The sequence below is a fragment of the Euprymna scolopes genome, chromosome 2 (assembly GCF_053919585.1).
Source record: "Euprymna scolopes isolate OS-2025 chromosome 2, ASM5391958v1, whole genome shotgun sequence".
Taxonomy (NCBI): Eukaryota; Metazoa; Mollusca; class Cephalopoda; order Sepiida; family Sepiolidae; genus Euprymna; species Euprymna scolopes.
This window is the reverse complement of record NC_136483.1, coordinates 103,106,567-103,129,098: the sequence shown is the minus strand read 5'-3', so window position 1 is coordinate 103,129,098 and position 22,532 is coordinate 103,106,567. Positions and strand designations below refer to the sequence as shown.

Here is a 22,532-nt window from a genome sequence, read left to right as displayed (position 1 = left end):
CCAGAACGCCAAGACTATGAATGATTTGACAGTTTCTTATGTCTCATTGCTTCTCGTGGAGGTAATGCTTTATTAGGCAGAGAAAGGACTCAGATATAAATTGGTTCTGACCATCGACCATGCTGCAGAATTTCCATTCCATGAATGTTCAACATACAAACAAAACCTACAATGTTATTGTACCGACTCACATTTAAGTAAGCTGGGTAATATAGTTTAAAATACTTGCAGCAATTCTGACATATAAGGTCCGCCACAACAACTAAGTTGTTCAAAAATTCACACAAATGACTTGTTCCTATTTACTTTGCCCGTGCGTGAAATTCGCTTAAATATGATATTTTGATTCTTCCAGATTTTGTATATTATTATAGGGTCGGGATTTCAAAAGGTAAAAAAAAAAAAAAATTATTTAGGTGCCATCAGCTAGAATTGAAACCGAAACTGTAGCATTAAAAGCTGGTGATGTTACCACCGTACCAACATGACGTATAAATTAATAAAAATTAAAAAATAAACTAAGATGAATGTACAAAATGTTTAACGATTTTTTTTTCAATTTTGATCCCTTAAAAATAATTTTAACCGGCTAAAGACTCATAAAAGAACACCCCGTAAAAAATCCAATCATTTGAATGCCCCTAGCACCCCTCTGTGACTTTTAATTTTGGAGGAGATAGAGTTTGAAAAGATGGAAACAGACAGACCGACCGACAAACAGACTTTTATATATTAATCTACTGCTAATCGGCTTTGTTTTAAAAGAGAAGTAAATCTTTATTTGTTTCACTATTTTCAATCGATTACCAATAAAACATCTGAGCAAAAAATAGAAAGGTCTGGTCATTTAATATCCCTAACATATCACATCCATGAATTAAATAAAGGCTTCCATTCAAATTTCCCTACAGATTCCCAATTTCAAAAGAAAATTTTCCAACAAGATGCAAGTGAAGAAAGTCTGAGGTTACATCGGCCGAAATGTTGTGCGAATAACACTCAAGATGAGAACAGTAATACAAATTATCAATCCTCATCTCAAAAATTCAGAAACTGATGAAGACATTTTTTCAGTGACATTTGTGAATAAAAACTGAATAAGGATGAGTGCTTGCTCTGTGTACCTGGTGCTACTAGATCAGGCTGTCTGAGGATATCGCTTTCCAAACTTTAATATACCAAACATTTTCCTTTTTCTTTTCAAAACTCAATCATGATCTGCAAAGCGAAAAAAAAAAAATTTCTCTACAAAATAACTTGACCAAACACCAGGAAGTGTTCAACTTAACTCCAGTCTTTGGCTCACTCCCCGCTTGCCAGACTTTCACATAAAAGCACTCTATTAGCTACAACCACTATGTATGATTTCCCCCACTCTCTAACTATAACTAAATCTAAACGCAGATTCCATGAACAAAGCGTCTTTTTCAAAACTGCCTGCCTGTGGAACACTGCTCCGCTGGCCTACTTTCCAGTTAGATACAACATAATAGCCTTCAAATCCAATGTAAACAAGTTCTTGTTGAGCCATTCCTATAAATAATCAAATTCTATCTAATTTACACCATTAACGATTACTACCGCCTTACATTCATTAACCCTTATCCTCGAGTGGTCTTCGGGCCTTAATAAATGGTGACTCCCAATTTGAAGCAAAAACTTTTTTTATTCCAAAATTATTGTATTCGGCATTAAATAACCCAAAAAGCGTTGCTATATTATAAAATAAAACAACCAAACCAAACACTATACGTAAATATTTGAAGATATAAAGAATTCGAAGCATAAAAACGTTTGCCCCAAATTACAAGATCCAGCGAAAATGGTTGATATGCCGCAAAACCAGATCAAAATCTATCTGTATAACATATAACTGATCAACTACCTCGCCTGGCAGAATATCAGGAAATTAATTATGACTGGCTACTTAAATGAAATTTGCCATGATCACTCAAGTGGAACCTAGTCTCAAGTTATATGATGCATGGACAAAGTTGTTTTTCTATCCTGTCATGGGGATCTTTGATAGGTTTAGAAAAGTGCAAGAGGTGAGAGGGTTTAATATGCTTACAGCGCCATGTGGATGAGGTGGGGCAGGATTTTTCTTTTTACATAACATGATAATGCTAATTTCTACGCACCCACATAACTGTAAAAGACAATGGTGTCAGAGATTCTCTCACGGTCCGTCCGACAAAAGCCGGGTTGTGGGTGTGTCGAGTGGAAAGGTTAAAAATGGCTGGAAAGAAGCCTGAATGCCAATAGGGTACCAAACCAACAAATAAAATAGACAATAAATTTAAAAAGTAATAAAAAAAAAAAAGGGGGGGGGGGCAGTTTTTTCTGGGAAGAGGAAAATTTTATTGTTTTGTTATTGATTAATTTTTTTTTTTTTTTGGTTGTTTCCTCTCTCTCTCTCACTCTCTCTCTCTCTCTCACACACACACTCGTTCCCGATCTATCTATCTCTTCCCTCCTTTCTCTTTTCCTCCCTCCAGCTCTCTATATTTCTCTCTCTTCCTTTCTCTCTCTCTTCCTCACTTTCTCCTCCCTTCTCTCTCTCTTCCTCACTTTCTCTCCCTTCCTTTCTCTCTCTCTTCCTCACTTTCTCTCCCTTCCTTTCTCTCTCTCTCTCCCTTCCTTTCTCTCTCTCTCCCTTCCTTTCTCTCTCTCTCCCTTCCTTTCTCTCTCTCTCCCTTCCTTTCTCTCTCCTCCTTCCTTCCTCTCTCTCTCTCCCTTCCTTCTCTCTCTCCCTCTCTCTCTCTCTCCCTTCCTTCTCTCTCTCCTTCCTTCTCTCTCTCCCTTCCTTCTCTCTCTCCCTTCTTCTCTCTCTCCCTTCCTTCTCTCTCTCTCCCTTCCTTCTCTCTCTCTCCTTTCCTTCTCTCTCTCCCTTCCTTTCTCTTTCTCTCTCTCCCTTCCTTTCTCTTTCTCTCTCTTCCTTCCTTTCTCTTTCTTTCTTCTTTCTCTTTCTCTCTTCTTCCTTTCTCGTTCTCTCTCTTCCTTTCTCTTTCTCTCTCTCCTTCCTTTCTCTTTCTCTCTCTTCTTCCTTTCTTTCTCTCTCTTCCTTCCTTTCTTTCTCACTCTCTTCCTTCCTTTCTTTCTCTCTCTCTTCCTTCCTTTCTTTCTCTCTCTCTTCCTTCCTTTCTTTCTCTCTCTTCCTTTCCTTTCTTTCACTCTCTCTTCCTTCCTTTCTCTCTCTCTCTTCCTTCCTTCTCTCTCTCTCTCTTCCTTCCTTTCTCTCTCTCTCCTTCCTTCCTTTCTCTCTCTCTCTCTTCCTTCCTTTCCTCTCTCTCTCTCTCTTCCTTTCTCTCTCTCTCTCTTCCTTCCTTTCTCTCTCTCTCTCTTCCTTCCTTTCTCTCTCTCTCTTCCTTCCTTTCTCTCTCTCTCTCTTCCTTCCTTTCTCTCTCTCTCTCCTTCCTTCCTTTCTCTCTCTCTCTCTCTTCCTTCCTTTCTCTCTCTCTCTCTCTTCCTTCCTTTCTCTCTCTCTCTCTCTTCCTTCCTTTCTCTCTCTCTCTCTCTTCCTTTCTCTCTCTCTCTCTCTTCCTTTCTCTCTCTCTCTTCCTTTCTCTCTCTCTTTCCTTCCTTTCTCTCTCTCTCTTCCTTCCTTTCTCTCTCTCTCTTCCTTCCTTCTCTCTCTCTCTCTCTTCCTTCCTTTCTCTCTCTCTCTCTTCCTTCCTTTCTCTCTCTCTCTCTCTTCCTTCCTTTCTCTCTCTCTCTCTTCCTTCCTTTCTCTCTCTCTCTCTTCCTTCCTTTCTCTCTCTCTCTCTCTTCCTTTCTCTCTCTCTCTTCCTTCCTTCGTTTCTCTCTCTCTTCCTACCTTTCTCTCTCTCCTCTTCCTTCTCTCTCTCTCTCTCTCCTTCCTTCTCTCTCCTACTTTCCTTTCTCTCTCTCTCCTTCTCTCTTCCTCCCTTTCTCTCTTCCTTCCTTCTCTCTCTTCCTTTCTCTCTCTCTCCTTTCTCTCTCTCTCTCTCTCTTCCTTCCTTTCTCTCTCTCTTCCTTCCCTCCTCACTATCTCTCTCTCTCTTCCCCACTTTCTCTCTCTCTCTTCCCACTTTCTCTCTCTCTCTTCCCACTTTCTCTCTCTCTCTTTCTCACTTTCTCTCTCTTTCTCTCTGTCTCTCTCTTTCTTTCTCTCTCTTCCTCTCTTTTTCTCTCTCTCTCTCTTCCTCCCTTTCTCTCTCTCTCTTCCTCCCTTTCTCTCTCTCTCTTCCTCCCTTTCTCTCTCTCTCTTCCTCCCTTTCTCTTTCCCTCTCCTTCCTCCCTTTCTCTTTCCCTCTCTTCCTCCCTTTCTCTTTCCCTCTCTTCCTCCCTTTCTCTTTCCCTCTCTTCCTCCCTTTCTCTTTCCCTATCTTCTTCCATTTCTCTTTCCCTCTCTTCCTCCCTTTCTCCTTCCCTCTCTTCCTCCCTTTCCTCCTTCCCTCTCTTCCTCCCTTTCTCTTTCCCTCTCTTCCTCCCTTTCTCTCTCTCTTTCTCCCTTTCTCTGTCTCTCTTCCTCCCTTTCTCTCTCTCTCTTCCTCCTTTCTCTCTCTCTTTCTTCCTCCCTTTCTCTCTCTTCCTTTATTTCTCTCTCTCTTCCTCCAATTCTCTCTCTCTTTTCCTCTCTTTCTCTCTCTTCCTCCCTCTCTCTCTCTCTCTTCCTCTGTCTCTCTCTTCCTCCCTTTCTCTCTCTTCCTCTCTCTCTCTCTTCCTCCCTCTCTCTCTCTCTTCCTCCCTTTCTCTCTTCCTCCCTTTCTCTCTTCCTCCCTTTCTCTCTTCCTCCCTTTCTCTCTCTCTCTTCCTCTCTTCCTGCTCTCCTCTTCCTGATTTCCTCTTTCCCTCTTCCACCTTCTCTATCCCGCTTCCTTTCTCTCTTTTCCTTTTCCTCTGTCTTCCTCTCTCGCTTTTCTCCCCTCTCTTTCTCTTTTCTTCTCCCACTCTTTTCCCTCTCCCTTTCTTTCTTCCCTTAACCCCTCCTGCTCTCTCTCTAACCTGCAATTCCTCTTTTCTTGTTCTCTCTCTGTCTCCCTCTCTCCCCCACTCATATTTTTTCCTCTCACTCTCCTCCTTGTTATTTTTTCTCTCACTCTCCTCCTAGTTATTTTTTCCTCTCACTCTCCTCCTTATTTTTTCCTCTCACTCTCCTCCTTGTTATTTTTTTCTCTCACTCTCCTCCTTGTTATTTTTTCCTCTCACTCTCCTCCTTATTTTTTTCTCTCACTCTCCTCCTTGTTATTTTTTCCTCTCACTCTCCTCCTTGTTCTTTTTTCCTCTCACTCTCCTCCTTGCTCTTTTTTTCTCTCACTCTCCTCCTTGTTATTTTTTCCTCTCACTCTCCTCCTTGTTCTTTTTTCCTCTCTCTCTCCTCCTTGCTCTTTTTTCCTCTCTCTCTCTCCTCCTTGCTCTTTTTTCCTCTCTCTCTCCTCCTTGCTCTTTTTTCCTCTCTCTCTCCTCCTTGCTCTTTTTTCCTCTCACTCTCCTCCTTGCTCTTTTTTCCTCTCACTCTCCTCCTTGTTCTTTTTTCCTCTCACTCTCCTCCTTGTTCTTTTTTCCTCTCTCTCCTCCCACCTTCTCTTTTGATCCTATATTCCCTCTCGTTCTCTTTTTTTTCCCATCTCACCCACCTCGTCCTCTTTTTTCCGGTCTTCCCTTCCCTCTTTTTTCCTATCTCCCCCCCTCGTCCTCTTTTTTTTCCTATCTTCCCGCCCCTCGTCCTCTTTTTTTCCGTCTTCCCCTCTTCATCCTCTTTTTTCCCTATCTTCCACCCCCTCATCGTCTTTTTTCCCTATCTTTTTTCCTTCTCTTCTTCGGCCTCTGTTCTCCTACTCTTTTCTCTCACTCCTTCGCCCACCATTCTCTTTTTCTGTGCTCCGTTCTCTTTTCCCTGTCTCACCCCCTCCCTCGTTCTGTTTTCCCTGTTTTTCCTCCTCCTCAGTTCTCTTTTTCTCAGTCTCTCCTCCTCCTCAGTTCTCTTTTCCCTGTCTCTCCTCCTCCTCAGTTCTCTTTTCCCAGTCTCTCCTCCTCCTCAGTTCTCTTTTCCCAGTCTCTCCTCCTCCTCAGTTCTCTTTTCCCAGTCTCTCCTCCTCCTCAGTTCTCTTTTCCCAGTCTCTCCTCCTCCTCAGTTCTCTTTTCCCAGTCTCTCCTCCTCCTCCTCAGTTCTCTTTTCCCAGTCTCTCCTCCTCCTCCTCAGTTCTCTTTTCTCAGTCTCTCCTCCTCCTCCTCAGTTCTCTTTTCCCAGTCTCTCCTCCTCCTCCTCAGTTCTCTTTTCCCAGTCTCTCCTCCTCCTCCTCAGTTCTCTTTTCCCAGTCTCTCCTCCTCAGTTCTCTTTTCCCAGTCTCTCCTCCTCCTCAGTTCTCTTTTCCCAGTCTCTCCTCCTCCTCAGTTCTCTTTTCCCAGTCTCTCCTCCTCCTCAGTTCTCTTTTCCCAGTCTCTCCTCCTCCTCAGTTCTCTTTTCCCAGTCTCTCCTCCTCCTCAGTTCTCTTTTCCCAGTCTCTCCTCCTCCTCAGTTCTCTTTTCCCAGTCTCTCCTCCTCCTCAGTTCTCTTTTCCCAGTCTCTCCTCCTCCTCAGTTCTCTTTTCCCAGTCTCTCCTCCTCCTCCTCAGTTCTCTTTTCCCAGTCTCTCCTCCTCCTCCTCCTCAGTTCTCTTTTCCCAGTCTCTCCTCCTCCTTAGTTCTCTTTTCCCAGTCTCTCCTCCTCCTCAGTTCTCTTTTCCCAGTCTCTCCTCCTCCTCAGTTCTCTTTTCCCTGTCTCTCCTCCTCCTCCTCCTCCTCCTCCTCCTCCGTTCTGTTTTCCCTGTCTCTTCTCCTCCTCCGTTCTCTTTTCCCTGTCTCTTCTCCTCCTCCTCCTCCGTTCTCTTTTCCCTGTCTCTTCTCCTCCTCCTCCTCCGTTCTCTTTTCCCTGTCTCTTCTCCTCCTCCTCCTCCGTTCTCTTTTCCCTGTCTCTTCTCCTCCTCCTCCTCCGTTCTCTTTTCCCCGTCTCTTCTCCTCCTCCTCCGTTCTCTTTTCCCCATCTCTTCTCCTCCTCCTCCATTCTCTTTTCCTCCTCCTCTGTTCTCTTTTCACCATCTCTTCTCCTCCTTCTCTCCTCCTCCTCTCCTCCTCCTCTGTTCTCTTTTCCCCGTTCTCTTTTTCCTGTCTCTTCTCCTCCTCCTCCGTTCTCTTTTTCCCGTCTCTTCTCCTCCTCCTCCGTTCTCTTTTCCCCGTCTCTTCTCCTCCTCCTCCGTTCTCTTTTCCCCGTCTCTTCTCCTCCTCCTCCGTTCTCTTTTCCCCGTCTCTTCTCCTCCTCCTCCGTTCTCTTTTCCCCGTCTCTTCTCCTCCTCCTCCGTTCTCTTTTCCCCGTCTCTTCTCCTCCTCCTCCGTTCTCTTTTCCCCGTCTCTTCTCCTCCTCCTCCGTTCTCTTTTCCCCGTCTCTTCTCCTCCTCCTCCGTTCTCTTTTCCCCGTCTCTCCTCCTCCTCCTCCTCCTCCATTCTCTTTTCCCCGTCTCTTTTCCTCCTCCTCCTCCGTTCTCTTTTCCCCGTCTCTCCTCCTCCTCCTCCTCCCTCTGTTCTCTTTTCCCCGTCTCTTCTCCTTCTCCCCCGTTCTCTTTTCCCTGTCTCTCCTCCTCCTCCTCCTCCCTCTGTTCTCTTTTCCCCGTCTCTTCTCCTTCTCCCCCGTTCTCTTTTCCCTGTCTCTCCTCCTCCTCCTTTCTCTTTTCCTGTCTCTTCTCCTCCTCCTCCTTTCTCTTTTCCTGTCTCTTCTCCTCCTCCTCCTTTCTCTTTTCCTGTCTCTTTTCCTCCTCCTCCTTTCTCTTTTTCTGTCTCTCCTCCTCCGTTCTCTTTTCCCTGTCTCTCCTCCTCCTCCTTCCTTTTTCCCTGTCTTTCCTCATCCTCCTCCGTTCTTTTTCCCTGTCTCCTTTTCCTCGTTACTTCTCATTGCTACAACCACCACCGCCTGAGTTCTGCATTCCATCTTCTGCCAACATTCTCATTTCCTGCTTCAACTAATTTATGTACCGACGCCCCCATCTTGTTTTTGTCTACTATGCATAATCATTCATCAGTTTGAAATATATTTCACGCTAAACTAGGACAAAGCTATCAACCGAGATGTAGGTTAGGACTTGTTAAAGGCACACACCTAAATAAACTGAAAATTCTACTCTGAAATAAGATTTAATGTATTGATATCACTAAGTATTAAATCACTAGTTTCTCCAGCCAATGATATACAGAGGTAAAAAAAAAAAAAAGGTCTCTGTTCAGTCTTGAAAGAAAATAGATGTTCCCCTTGCATAGGGAATCTATAATGATGCAAGGGTTGCACATTCCCCAACTGTCACATGGCCCCTTACTTCTTTCCTTAACGTGAACTCATAGTGTATTATTGATTAAAATCTTCACCAATATTTCTTCAATTAGCACCATACCTGAGAGCTCATTCTTCAAACTCTTCAGCTTAAAATTCACAGGAAACATGGACTGGGACAAAGACATTGAAGACATTGCCAAGACTGCTACAAAGAAAGTGGGCTCCCTCTAATCTGCTAGAAAAATTGAGAGTATCCTATACCTCCACAAAGCCACCATTCACCATGCATGGAATATTGTTGTCACATCTGGACGGGTGAATCTACCAGTAGTCTCTCACTTTTAGACAGGGTTCAAAAAGAATATCTAATCTAATAGATCCCGCACTATCGGCCAGGCTCCAACCTTTGTGCCATCACTACAATGTTGCATCCCTATATCTGTTTTACAAGCACTTCAACCCAATTAAGCAATAATTAGCCAAAAAGACAGACAATTAGCAGAATTATTTGATAACGTATGATTAGAAGGTTGAAATATCGGCCGTGTTGTCTTTTTAAAATGGTTATGCGTGATGTTGCTAGAGCCAATGTATCGGCGTGCAGAGTTGAAAGTGTTAATGGAATGTACCCCTTGACGTACATACTCCTAACTGACCAAACAAACAGCAAAATCCCACCCGTTCATTGTTGATCTCTTGCTTCCCCTACTGTATTAACCTGCAGAAGTTTAAATGTAATGTGAACAGACATCTTGCTGCTCAAATCCCCACAGTCCCCTGTTTGACATGATCCCAAATAGTATCTCCTTATGTTCCAAGTTGTAATATGTCGTGTTTAGAGTGAGAATGAGTAAAAAAGACAAATGTGCATCTTGGATTTCATATTCTTGAGAGGCTTCAAAATATGAATGTCTGTAATGTACTTAAAATGGTTACGTGTGATGTTGCTTCTTATGGTTATGTGTTATATCGTCATTTTCATTGAGGGCATCTGCTTGTAACTCTGCACGTATATAAAAAAGGCTAAAAGTCTGTACTTGCTGCGTTTCTTCCTTTGGTAGTTTATCATCTAGCATTTTTGAGAGTTGTTTTCTGAAGCAGATGAGAAAACACCATAAAAAGTTGAACAAAAAAAACAAGGATTTGTTTGACTTTTATTGATTTCTCTTATGCTCATTCTGCTATGTTCAATGGACTCCTTAATAAAGTACAACATATCCAAACTCATTAAATTTAAGGAGCCGACTTTTCTGTTTTCTGATCTGCTCACCCCATTTATTAAAATCTGTTTTGTTTGGGGAGTGGGAGGAGGGTATACATTTATTTTTCCTAAACAATAAAACAATGTTTATTTTAATATTTTATCTACCGAAATTTCCCCATCATAACCTGTCAAAACAAGCCTTAAATTCCAGATACAATCAAATTTCACTACACACATTTTATTTGCTAACCTAGTTATCTCATAAATATTGTTACAATTATATAGATAATTTGGGGATTAGATCAGCCAGATTTGAGGTAGTTGAACTAGAGCAAATGCGAGTGGATCCAAGTGAGGTAGAGGGCTGGAGATGGAGTAGACTAGCAAATTGGCCTGAGCAAACGAAATGAGCTGATTAATCGAACCATAATGATACAGACAAATTATCTTCTTTGGGTTCTAACTGATACACTGGAATTTGACTAAGTTCTTATAATGGCATTTCGCTCTTGACAATTGTCAAAGTTTTTCTTTTAGTTATTTCACTATTATTGGTATATCCCATAGACAGATTACTCTCAAACCTTTGTTTCTCCATCAACTCTGGCATCCGTGATATCATCATGTTGACTGATGTCTTTTTGTTTTTATTCTATGACCTGTTGCATCTCATACCTGATTATCATGAGATAAGTAGGTTAGCAAATCAAATTGTTATATAATGGATAGCCCTTCATGGCTTTCTTCCTGTTATCTTTTGTGGGAATTGGTTTATTTGCACAACTTCGTGTCACCTCGACTTGTACTTAGTTCAACTCTTGTCAAGATTAACGTAGGGTCATCCATTATGCAGCAACTTGATTTGCTAACCTACTTATCTCATGATAATCATTGTTAGAATTATACAGATAATTGGGGATTAGATCAGACAGATTGGAGGTAGTTGGGTTAGAGCATACGGGGGTAAATTTGAGTGAAATGAGATAGAAGGTTGAAGATGGAGTAAACTAGCAGATTGGGCTCAGTAAGCAAGAAGATGAGCTGATCAATCGAACCATAATGATGCATTGACAAATTATCTTAGTTGGGTTCTAACTCGTACACTGGAATTTAATAGGATATTGACATTAGCGTTTTGGGGTCTTTTCCCATGACAGTGTCCAGGATTTTGAACTCTAAGATTTTCCTCCATATTTTTTTATACTTGTGCAATCTCTAACCATACCTCTCCTGAATCGGCACTACTTTGGTCCAATGGCAAGGAGAGGCCGAAGACTGACTGGAAACAATGCCAAGATAAGCAGAGAGCACATACAGCACCTAGAATCCCCAAATGGTCACCCATTTTAGTACTGCCCAGGCTGAATATTGCTTACCTTCAGTGATCTGAGGAGAACCAGTGTCAACGTGATTATGCCATATTCATATATACTAGCAAAAACATGTGACCAGAGAGAATAAAATTTTACTAGTATATATAACAAACCAGCAGATTGGGCTGAGCAAGCAACAAGATGAGCTGATCAACCGAACGACAATGATACTTTGACGGACAAATTATCTCAGTTGGGTCTAGCTGATACATTACGTTAGCATTTGGAGATCCATTTCCATGACAGTGTCAGTGTCATACACACGTACCCAAATCACGACTGACTTATAGACTGATCTCAGTTTGTGTGTGTTTTTTGGGGAGTTTTTTTTTTCACCTTTGAGTGTGTGTTGCTTTTGTTTGTTTTTTATAGTTGTAAACCAGTGCTTATACCCTCGGCAATCATAAGACAACACAGCCAGAACAAAAGATAGAGAAGAAAACTGACACGAACATTGATGTTGGTGATCATTAAGGGACTGGCATATGATCTTACACTATTTCTGTCCTCAATTTAGAGGGTTGGGAATGTAGTATCTGTTCTGTTGTCTCCTAAAACCATCTCCCAGACATTATTTCCTGTTTGAAAAGGAAGAAAGCATTACAGTCTATGTTCATTCGTCATACATACTAGCAAAAAGATGCGACAAGAGGGGGGGGGGCATAATTTTATTAATACGTATAACGGTGATGAATTAATGGAGAGCTAAACAGTCACATTTATTTTTCCTATATAATTAATGTCCACTGTATGTTAGCTTATGATGTTGGGTTAATTGCTTCAACAATATATTATGTTGGAAAGTAATTATTTGTTGTATAAAATTAATACATTTTTTTCTTTTTTTCTTTTATTGTATTTTTAGTATTAGGTAAGAGACCTGAGATTACAATGTGCACATACAAGTATAGTTTTTATTAAAAATAGAGACATTTATTACATTAATTACACAATGAATGGGCATTGTTTTCATTTCTTTTGTTATTCTTGCATAAAATCACGTTTCGTAAGAGTGCCAACCATTTTTGAATGTGTAATTTGATTACTTTTGATGCTTTGTCATCTAACCTATAAAGTTATCTTGCTGGATTTTTTTTTTTTTCTTAAGTTAGACCCAAATAACATTTAAGTTGATACATCAAACGTTGATTCTGGCTAGTTGATTTTCATGTTTTATTGTTGTATCATGTTATTAGCACTATAATAGCATGCTTTTGCTACTGGTTTCAGTATTTATGCACGGCAAATTAAGGCACGACAAATGACTCCTGTCGTTTTGGGCCAAAAATATTTAACAACAACTGTTTTTTTTTTTGTTTTTTTTTGTTTTCTTTTGTTTTTGCTTTGTTTTCAAACTTGAGGGGATTATTTGAAAATAAAAAATATGAGTCAAACATAAAAAGAAAAAAACTAATATATATATATATATTATAAAGAAACAAAACTATTTGTTTTTTAATCATAAATTTTTTAGAGTGTTTTTTTTTGTTGTTGTTGTTTTTATTTTAATAATAAATGTTCACCTAAAAAATGATGAAGTAAATATATCCACAAATTATTTAATTCCTCAAAATCTAAGCCTGTCAGTCAAAAAGAAAATTATTTATTTCTTACAAAGATTTTTAGGGGAAAAAAAAAAAACAGTATGCCAACCTGTCTAAATTAAAATCGGTTGATTCTTATTGTTCTTGACGTAAAAATCCCAGGTTGCTTGATTGGCATAATTCTTCAGGTGTATCCTTTTCGAACTCTGGAATCTTTCTGCCAAACAGGATTTTGAACAAAACCCTTTATTTAATCCATGGGGGTAGCATGCTCTCATTCCTTCAGCCATGACAGGATAGAAGTTTTAAACAATTCACAGTTGTATTCTAAAATTTGAAGCAATTCGTAATTGTATTCTAAAATTGGAAGCAATTCGTAATTCTAAAATTGGAAGCAATTCGTAATTCTAAAATTGGAAGCAATTCGTAATTCTAAAATTGGAAGCAATTCGTAATTCTAAAATTTGAAGCAATTCGTAATCGTATTCTAAAATTTGAAGCAATTCGTAATCGTATTCTAAAATTTGAAGCAATTCGTAATCGTATTCTAAAATTTGAAGCAATTCGTAATCGTATTCTAAAATTTGAAGCAATTCGTTATTGTATTCTAACATTTGAAGCAATTCGCAATTGTATTCTAACATTTGAAGCAATTCATAATTGTATTCTAACATTTGAAGCAATTCATAATTGTATTCTAACATTTGAAGCAATTCGTAATTGTATTCTAACATTTGAAGCAATTCGTAATTGTATTCTAACATTTGAAGCAATTCGTAATTGTATTCTAACATTTGAAGCAATTCGTAATTGTATTCTAAAATTGGAAGCAATTCGTAATTGTATTCTAACATTTGAAGCAATTCGTAATTGTATTCTAACATTTGAAGCAATTCGTAATTGTATTCTAACATTTGAAGCAATTCGTAATTGTATTCTAACATTTGAAGCAATTCGTAATTGTATTCTAACATTTGAAGCAATTCGTATTTGTACTCTAACATTTGAAGCAATTCGTAGTTGTATTCTAACATTTGAAGCAATTCGCAGTTGTATTCTAACATTTGAAGCAATTCGCAGTTGTATTCTAACATTTGAAGCAATTCGTAGTTGTATTCTAACATTTGAAGCAATTCGTAGTTGTATTCTAACATTTGAAGCAATTCGTAGTTGTATTCTAACATTTGAAGCAATTTGCAGTTGTATTCTAACATTTGAAGCAATTTGCAGTTGTATTCTAACATTTGAAGCAATTTGCAGTTGTATTCTAACATTTGAAGCAATTCGCAGTTGTATTCTAACATTTGAAGCAATTTGCAGTTGTATTCTAACATTTGAAGCAATTTGCAGTTGTATTCTAACATTTGAAGCAATTCGCAGTTGTATTCTAACATTTGAAGCAATTTGCAGTTGTATTCTAACATTTGAAGCAATTTGCAGTTGTATTCTAACATTTGAAGCAATTTGCAGTTGTATTCTAACATTTGAAGCAATTTGCAGTTGTATTCTAACATTTGAAGCAATTTGCAGTTGTATTCTAACATTTGAAGCAATTTGCAGTTGTATTCTAACATTTGAAGCAATTTGCAGTTGTATTCTAACATTTGAAGCAATTTGCAGTTGTATTCTAACATTTGAAGCAATTTGCAGTTGTATTCTAACATTTGAAGCAATTTGCAGTTGTATTCTTCGTATCGTCAACACTGAGGATTGAACTTTTAACCTCCAAAAGAGTGTCACTTACAAAAGTATTTTGCTTAGTATTTTTTATATTTTTCCAGATAAAACTTGATATTAATGATAAATAGTCCGTGCCTCTTGTTTTGATAGTTTTCAAGATGCTGTTGCACTTATACCTAGTTGATAAGAACCGTGTCACATGACGCCTATCGTTCATAATTAACCTACCGAAAAAAGGGAAACTTATAAATGGTTTTATAGTTTTATGGGACACAAAAAGAAAACAGAAAAGAAATAAAATAACTTTTATGGATACATAAACAGATATATCGGGACGAACTCATCAACCAAAATGAACTTAAAAAAAAAAATCTTTTTATCACTAAAATAAATCAAAATGAAAGGATAAGATACTAAACTTCACAGCACAAACGGATGCAGCAGATAAAACAAGGAAACCTAGAAAAGAAAAAGGCGACCCATCTTCCCATGCAAATATATTCGATTCTCGGTCAGTTATTTCTATGAAAAGTGTTATGCACGCACGCACAGAGACTTAAGTGCGTGATTAATAAACCAGTTTAGTAGGTGTAAACTTATACAGATAATGCGGTTTTATTTTGAACTACTCGTATTTACACGGCGTTGCCCGGATTAAAACCTATTTTATTTATTTTCAATTTTATAAATAACTAGCGCAGTTCAGATTAAAGGACAAAGATTCTCTGTTAATGATTAAATTAATTTGATGAACATGACACACAGATCTTCATATATATTAAAAGAAAAGAAACAACCAAAAACAGTCTGATGCTAAACCATGACTAGCTCTCTCACTTGATAAGGCCCTTTTGGGTTGAAATAAATTCATGTGAGATTGGGCAAACGTTTTTTTGGGTTTTTTTTTTCTTTTAATAATTATTTTTGCTCTGCTACATATTGAGCTTCCCACTTAAGATTTCCTACAGAAATTGCACTATCCTTTATGGATATAATATGTTATGAAAATATATGGCAATTAGGCTGCACAGAATATTCCACGCTTCATTCCCATAGGAAATCGATTTTTTTTTTTTTAGCCTGACGATTCCTTATGGGGGGGATGAAACGCAAAAGATTTTGTGTGGCTTAATTGCCATATGTTTTCATAACTTACTATCTAGCTCTACTCAAGTATTGAGCAGTATTTAAGTGAATACTGACAATTGATACATAAAATATTATATCTCTTTATAAAATTTTATAAAGTCGCATGAAATAATCTATAATATAAAAGGCAAAATGTGTGTGTGTTTGTATGTCTGCCAAAAATTTTGGAAACACGTGATAAACACTGACAAAATTGGTATCGTTTAAAAGGTCAATCTCTCAGACGACAAATATCCAAAAATTGGCCACAAACATTAATTATTTGACCATAATAAACTGGGCCATTCTTTGCAAGGAGAGATCAGTTTTTTCATCGGCATTTTTGCAAAGTCATTATATGCCTTGCAATGACTAAGCTTATTTTAAACGCCTGTGATCTCGTAAGTCGCGGTGGGCGCAGCGACTAAAGCGCTTCCTCTTTTTGATCTTTTTTCCTCTTAGCGTTACAGGTTTGAGGCTGGCTACTACAACTTTTTTCTACTTGCATGGGTCCTTGCTGCTATTTTCATTTTTTATGGGCTTTTGAAACATTTTTTTAGGGGTCCATTGCTCAATACCCTTACCTTAAACCTCTCCACACCCTGGCAACTCCAGGTACCCCCGCTAGTTATTTATAAAAGTTGAATATCCAAACTAACAGCAAGTCTTATGAACATATACTAAAAAGAACAAGTTGAAGTAATTCGTATTATTTAAACTCATCAAATAATACAAATTATTAATCCTCATCCCAAAAATTCAGACACACAATTGGAAATAAGTTCTACACCATTCACTATGACTTTCTACAGCTACATACCTAGAAAACTGAGCTGTTTAACTTGACACAGTGATACAAGACAAAGGGGAGAAAATACCAATCCTAGTTGAAGCCATGATGTTAGCTTAAACAGAGCTGACATGGAGAAGATAATGAAATACTAAGGTTTTATGTACAACATGAAAAAAAATTGGAATCTTAGGAAAATCTTTGTTATTCCAGTAATTATAGGAGCAACCAAGCTCATGAAAAAGAAAAAAAAAAAAAACTGACGAATATACCCAGTTAATAAAAGTGCAAGAGAGATATAAACAATTGCACTTAAAGGGACGGTTAGAATCTTAAAAAGATATCTTGGCTAATGTCCCTGAAATAGCAGGTGAATGTCCTGCATCCAGTAGCATGTCCTATCAGACAAGCACTTGCCATGAAAATACCGATAGAACAGAGCCAGGCTTGCAACGTCTTTTCTATTAGAAAGAGGTTGCAGAGAAGAGAAAAGGGTATCATCAACTAGATTTCAAAGCCAGTATTGAACTCGATCAAGGCAGGATAGGATGCTCCGAGCAGCTCTTCCTTGGATGTGGCAACATTACTCCATTTTTTAGCATATTTGGCTCTTATTCAAGTGGAGGATTGTATCAAGAGTGAGTTTTTTTATGGGACGATAAAATGTCGGGATCATTTTTCCAGCAACTTTGATAATAGATTTGATGTAGTCTTCCATTTCAGGTCAGAAGTGAAGGTTTGTCCCAGAAGATGGTCAAAGCAGGGTTCGTTTTTGAAACTAGCCATTCATGTTAATTGGGCCTAAGTGGGAATTAGAGCATTGGTGGTGAAAAGATAGAAGCTTTGTTTTAGATGTGTTAAATTTAACAAACCACCTTTTGCCTCATTGCACCACGTGCTCAAGGTCGGAGGCGAGAGACTCAGAGAGATCTTGGTTGTTGCTGGCCTTGTTGTGTTGCCATAGAGGAGTGTCGTCTGGATATATGTCAACAAATGAATTTAGATTATGATTTGAGAAATCATTGATGAAGATAAGGAAAAGATTGAAGCCCAAAATGGATCCTTGGGGAACACCAACATTGATACTTTGAACTTCATATTTCTACCAATAACTACTACTTGTATAAATCTATTGGAGAGAAAAAATTTGATAGTTAAGACATTTCCAGATATTCTATAACTGGAGATCTTGTGAAGTAGACCTTTATGTCAAACTTTTATCAAATGTCTTTATGTTGAAAGCTATCGCATTATAGAAGAAGCACCCTCCCCCACTAGATTCACTGATCTTATGTGAAATTACAGTTAATACATAAATGTAGATAACGCAGAATGAAAACCATATTGCTTGTCACCGAGTAAGTTGTTTTTGTCTGAAGTGGTTGACAATTTCACTATTTAACAGATTCAAGCAACTCATGATACACAGAAAACTAATTGGTCTGTATTGAGATGCAGAAGACAGATCTCCAATATTTTTAATACTGGGCAGAGACTAATTAGGTTTTCCAAGGTGTTGGAAAGCATTTCTCCTTTAAGCTTTGATTGAACAGCTTTACAAGATTAGGTGATACTTCTGGTTGTAGTTTTTGGGGTACTATGACTGGAATATTTTCAGTACCAGTTGCTTTGTTAGCATCAAGGTTCTTGATGAGTGTGGCAACATCTCAAACAGATATCTGGATGCTGTTCAGATTATTTTCAGCCTTTTAAGGAAATTGGCTGGGTTGGGCTGGCCTTGATCACATAGAGTTGAATTGGAGCAAAGTTTTTGGCAAAGAGTTTGGCTTTGTTAGATGCTGACGAAATTACTGCAGACCCGTTGATGATATTCAGGATAAAGAATGCACTTTTATTCAGAACTTTTTTATTTGCCAAAACTCATGGGAACAAAGCCTTTTTTTTACTTTGAACTTAATAGCATGAACATATAACTCTCCCGTGTTTTCTATAATCCTTTTGCAGTGATTACTGGCAGTCCTAAAAGCGACTTTAGTTTCAAAACATCTATTACATTTAAAGCAATTGTAATAATGGTTTCTATGAATAATGGCACTTGCACATTTAGGGGTGGACTATGACTAGCTGTTCAGTTTCTGTTTAAATTTTTTGGAGACTATATAGCTATCTATGCCGTATGTTAACCAACCAGTTAAGTGAGATGCTATATTGGATGCATTCTTTTTAATCATAAACTATAGTAGTTCTGATATATAAAAGTTCAGAAATATGTAAGAATGTTTGGGAGGGAGACTATCCTTAATGTAAGCACATATTGTACATACGTGGCTATCTTGAGAATTTTGTAGACTAATGAAAAGTTCTCACTAATATGGCATTGATAGGCTCCACTAGAAGCTACTGCATGGTTCAGACACTATTCACCAAATAGCAATGCAGTAGCCACGGTATTATGCACCTGTTGATTGGATTAACTACCAAGGGGACCGCCCTAAGTTAAGTTCCTATCAGGCTGGTAATATCAACTGAGGAAAATGTTTACCTCTATCACTACGTGGCGTCAAGGATAGAATAGAATGGAAAGAGAATTTAATATTTTCACTTAAAACTACTGACTAAATATACAGTCTTTTCTTCCCTCTTTGTCAGAAACATCACTTATTTGTCGTAGATGAGAAGTAAGAGACCAAACAAGGGAATCAAAACTTTTTGGACTGCCGAAAATGCATCCACAATGCCTTGGATGGATTCCAGAAAAGGTTTTAAAGGAACTTGAAATTGAAGGAATCTTGCTAAATTGATGTCTAATGACCATGCATCAAATTCAAATACACATCTGATATATTTTTAAGAGTTTAAGAGTTTGTGCTCATATACCTCCTAAAAATGCTTTATAAAACCCCAAATAAATTGAAATTTGAGAAATTTTTATTCTTTTTTTTTTTTTTTTTACATGGAGTTCACCACTTATCAAGGCCCAAGGGCCACTCGGGGATAAGGGTTATTGTGTGTACAGTAATCAATGGGATAGTGTAGTAATAGTATTGGAGAATTGATAAAGTGTCATTACTTAAGGAGGCGGTTCATCAGGAATTTGTTTGTGTTGGACTTGAAGACATCCAGGTTGAAGTTGGGAGAGAAACAGGCAAGCAGAACAGAGTTCCACAGGCGTGCAGTTCTAAGAAAGAAGCTTTGTTCATTAAATCTACGTTTTGGTTTAAGCACAGATAAGGAGTGGGGGGAAATTATTGACAGTGGTTTCAGCTAGTCGGGTGTTTTTTTAAAAAGATTGGCGAGGGGGGGCGGAGAATGGAGCTCAGACGAGCACTTGCCATAGAAATAACGATAGAACAAAGATAGGCTCGCTACGTCTCTTCTGTGGGAAAAAGGTTGCAGGGAAGAGAAAAGGGCATCCCCCACTAAGCCACGAAGTCTATTTTGTACTCTATCAAGGCAGGATAGGCTGTTTTTAGCATCTCCTGCCCAGATGTGGCAGCAGTACTCCATCCTTGGACGTACTTGGCTTTTATATAGATAGAGAATTGCATCATTAGTGAGATATCTTCTGGAGCAGTAGAAGGATCCCACCATTTTCCCAGCGACCTTGGCCACAGACTTGATGTATGTGTTCCATTTAAGATCAGGGGTAAAGGTCAAACCCAGAAGCTTATCAAAACATGGAGCCTCCCCAACATGAGAGCCATCCATTTCAATTGATGCCAGATGGGGATCAGAGCGTTTATGATGTAGAGATAGGAGCTTGGTTTTAGATGCATTAAAGGTAACCAGCCACCTCTTCCCCCACTGTACCACGCGCTCAAGATCAGAGGAGAAAGAATCAGAGAGAACATCATCATTTACGGCCTTTGATGTGTTGCCATAGATAGTCATGTCATCAGCATAGATATCAACGAAAGATTTTAGTATGTGTTTTGGGACCAGGATGGACCCCTGAGAGACTCCAGTATTAATACTGCGGGCCTCTGATTTTTGTCCATCAACCACTACTCTTATGAGCCTATCAAAGAGAAATGATTTAATGATCAAGAAAACATTTCCAGTTATACCGTAGCTGGAAATCTTGTGTAGTAGGCCTTTATGCCAAACCTTATCGAAGGCCTTTGATATGTCAAGAGCAATTGCCCTAGAAAGGAAGCCTTTGTCGAGAGATTCGCTAATCCTATGAGATATAACTGTTATCACATCTGCTGTAGATCTAGCAGAACGGAAACCATATTGCGTGTCGCTAAGAAGGTTATTTCTGCTGAGGTGGTTGACTACTTCTCTATTTATTGTGGATTCCAGCAACTGACTCATGACACACAGGAGACTTATTGGTCTGTACTGAGAGGGAGATGAATTATCACCTGAATTCTTAAATACAGAGCATACTGATGAGGTTTTCCAAGGTGTTGGGAAGCACTTCTCCTTAAAGCAATGCTTAAACAGTTTGGTAAGTATGGGGGCAAGTTCTGGTTGTAATTTTTTTAACACTATAATTGGAATACTAGCTTGCAGGCTTTGGGGAGTGTGGACCCACCCTTTAATTACCATTGCTCTCAGGTCCACTCTGACCCGGAGTGGTAGTACCTGTAAGGGTTCCAACTATGGGTTAAATAGAAATCGACTTGAAAACAACAAATATATTCTATTAAAAAAAAAATTTTCTTCAAAATCTTTGGATTCAGCATTAAATAACCCGAAAAAAACAACCAACCAACTTTGTGCTGCTAAGTGTAAAAATATTTTAATTGGTTAAAACTCCTGTACTTGTTTCTTTTCATAAAAATGTTTCATAAATTTCTATTAATATGTTTACCGTTAATGTTCGTTTGTGGGGAGAGGGCTTCTACACTCTGTGAACCGAATGTTGCTTCTGTTAATAAAATGTTTAAATCTTTGTTAATAGTTCTTACGTTTCATAATTGTTATAGCTATTAGTACTTCAGTTCATGAATGGATTGCATCCTGTTAGCTTAATTTCTTCAGGCTCATATCCACGGCATATCGACTCTTCTGGGTTTTACAACAAACGTGTTCATTACAATGAGATCGTGCACATACCTTTTGTCTCGCGGCCGCTTATTCTCAAGTTGCTTCTGTCTGTTCTACTGCTCCTTGACATTTGTAAATCGTAACACAGTGATAAAATGGACACAAGACTATATTTTTTCTGACAAAGTGAGTTTATTCAGCACTCTCTCCAGGTTGACATGCATCACCATTTTTCGCTAAGTTTCTTATCTTGGGATTAGAGTAGGGGAGGGGTCTTTTGCTTGCTACCTCTCAGCTGCTTACGTGTGTTCCCCACTTTCAGGAAAACAACTGCGATCCACATTCGTCACTTCCCTGAGACCAGCTCTCGATCTGTTCTCTCTGAGATCCAGAGACAGACTGCTTAACTCTCTTTTCAAATCTCGACCTCTGAATGTGAATCTCGCCAATTTTCCCCAAGTCACGTTTCCACAAAGGGAAAAACCTCTGCAGGTGGCTTCTCTTCACCAACCTCTCTGACGTAACCCCACAACCACTTTTCCAAAACCTATCTGTTTGTGACATATTTTTTTAACTCAATAACTTTCAACACTAACAATGGACAATCTGTATCTAATGCTAGCTAACATCTGTCAGTCCATTTATGTAGTGCTCCCATAAGGAGACTAGTGAGATGGCATTTGATACATACACTTCAAAAGATTTGGACATCTCTGAGACCCAAAACAGAGTTCAGAAACAGATGACCACTTCTCCCCCCCCCCTCCATTAGATCTAGAAACTTATTTGTTTGTGTCTGATGATGATGCATATCCTTGTATGAAATGTTACAGGCGTCTGTAACATGATTCATCAGCAAATCGACAAATTAGTAAGTAGCTTGTTTTTAGGTGCATCCTTGCATCTCTATTAAAGACTTCATTCTCACTTATGCTGTAGCAAGATTGAATGTGCGTCTGTGAAATTTAAGTAAAAAAAAAACAATTTTCCACATAAGGCTAGAGTAAGGAGAAATCGGAAAATTCCATTAGAAATTAAAAACAAAATTAGAGCTGCGTGTACAGGAAGTCATCAGTGACACGTAACATAAGCTGATAAAATCTTTCTCCTTTTTTGTTAATTTATCAAATCTTTGTACTTTGAGATTCTTATCTGCTGTTGATTTTTCTTTTAGAATCGTGAATAAAAAAAATAAAGAGATTTATTATTTTTAATCTTATAAATGGAGAGATTTAATCTTTTATGAACCAAATAAAGATTGTTAAAAACATAATCAATCAAACAACGAACTTTCCTTTTTTTTCTTTTTTTGTTTCTTTGTGCTGGTACAGCTTTCGAACCAGACAAAAACCACCTAGTTTAATTAATAAAAAAAGAATAAAAGGAAAAGAGAGTTCGATTCAAAAGCTGCACAAGTTTGTTTGGTTTCTTATTTTGTTTTGTTTTTTATTAGGGGGAGGGAGGTACAAGAAATTTTTTTTATATATACAGATAAAGTTGTTGCCTGATTCTTGAGCCTTCTGATTAGCTAAATGCTTTTGGCATCTTCTGGTTGTTTATGTAAAGAGTCGGAAAATGCTGAACAGAAAGTTGAT

General features: G+C 38.4%; 1 protein-coding gene and 1 pseudogene across 4 annotated transcripts in view; one reads left to right on the top strand and one right to left on the bottom strand.

Annotated features, from left to right (window-relative positions):
• LOC145293703 (ubiquitin-associated and SH3 domain-containing protein B-like) overlaps window positions 1-22,532 on the top strand; it is a 425,494-nt gene that overhangs the window by 354,645 nt on the left and 48,317 nt on the right. The gene's annotated exons all lie outside the window — the stretch shown is intronic.
• Window positions 2,870-5,627, bottom strand: LOC145302753 (uncharacterized; annotated as a pseudogene).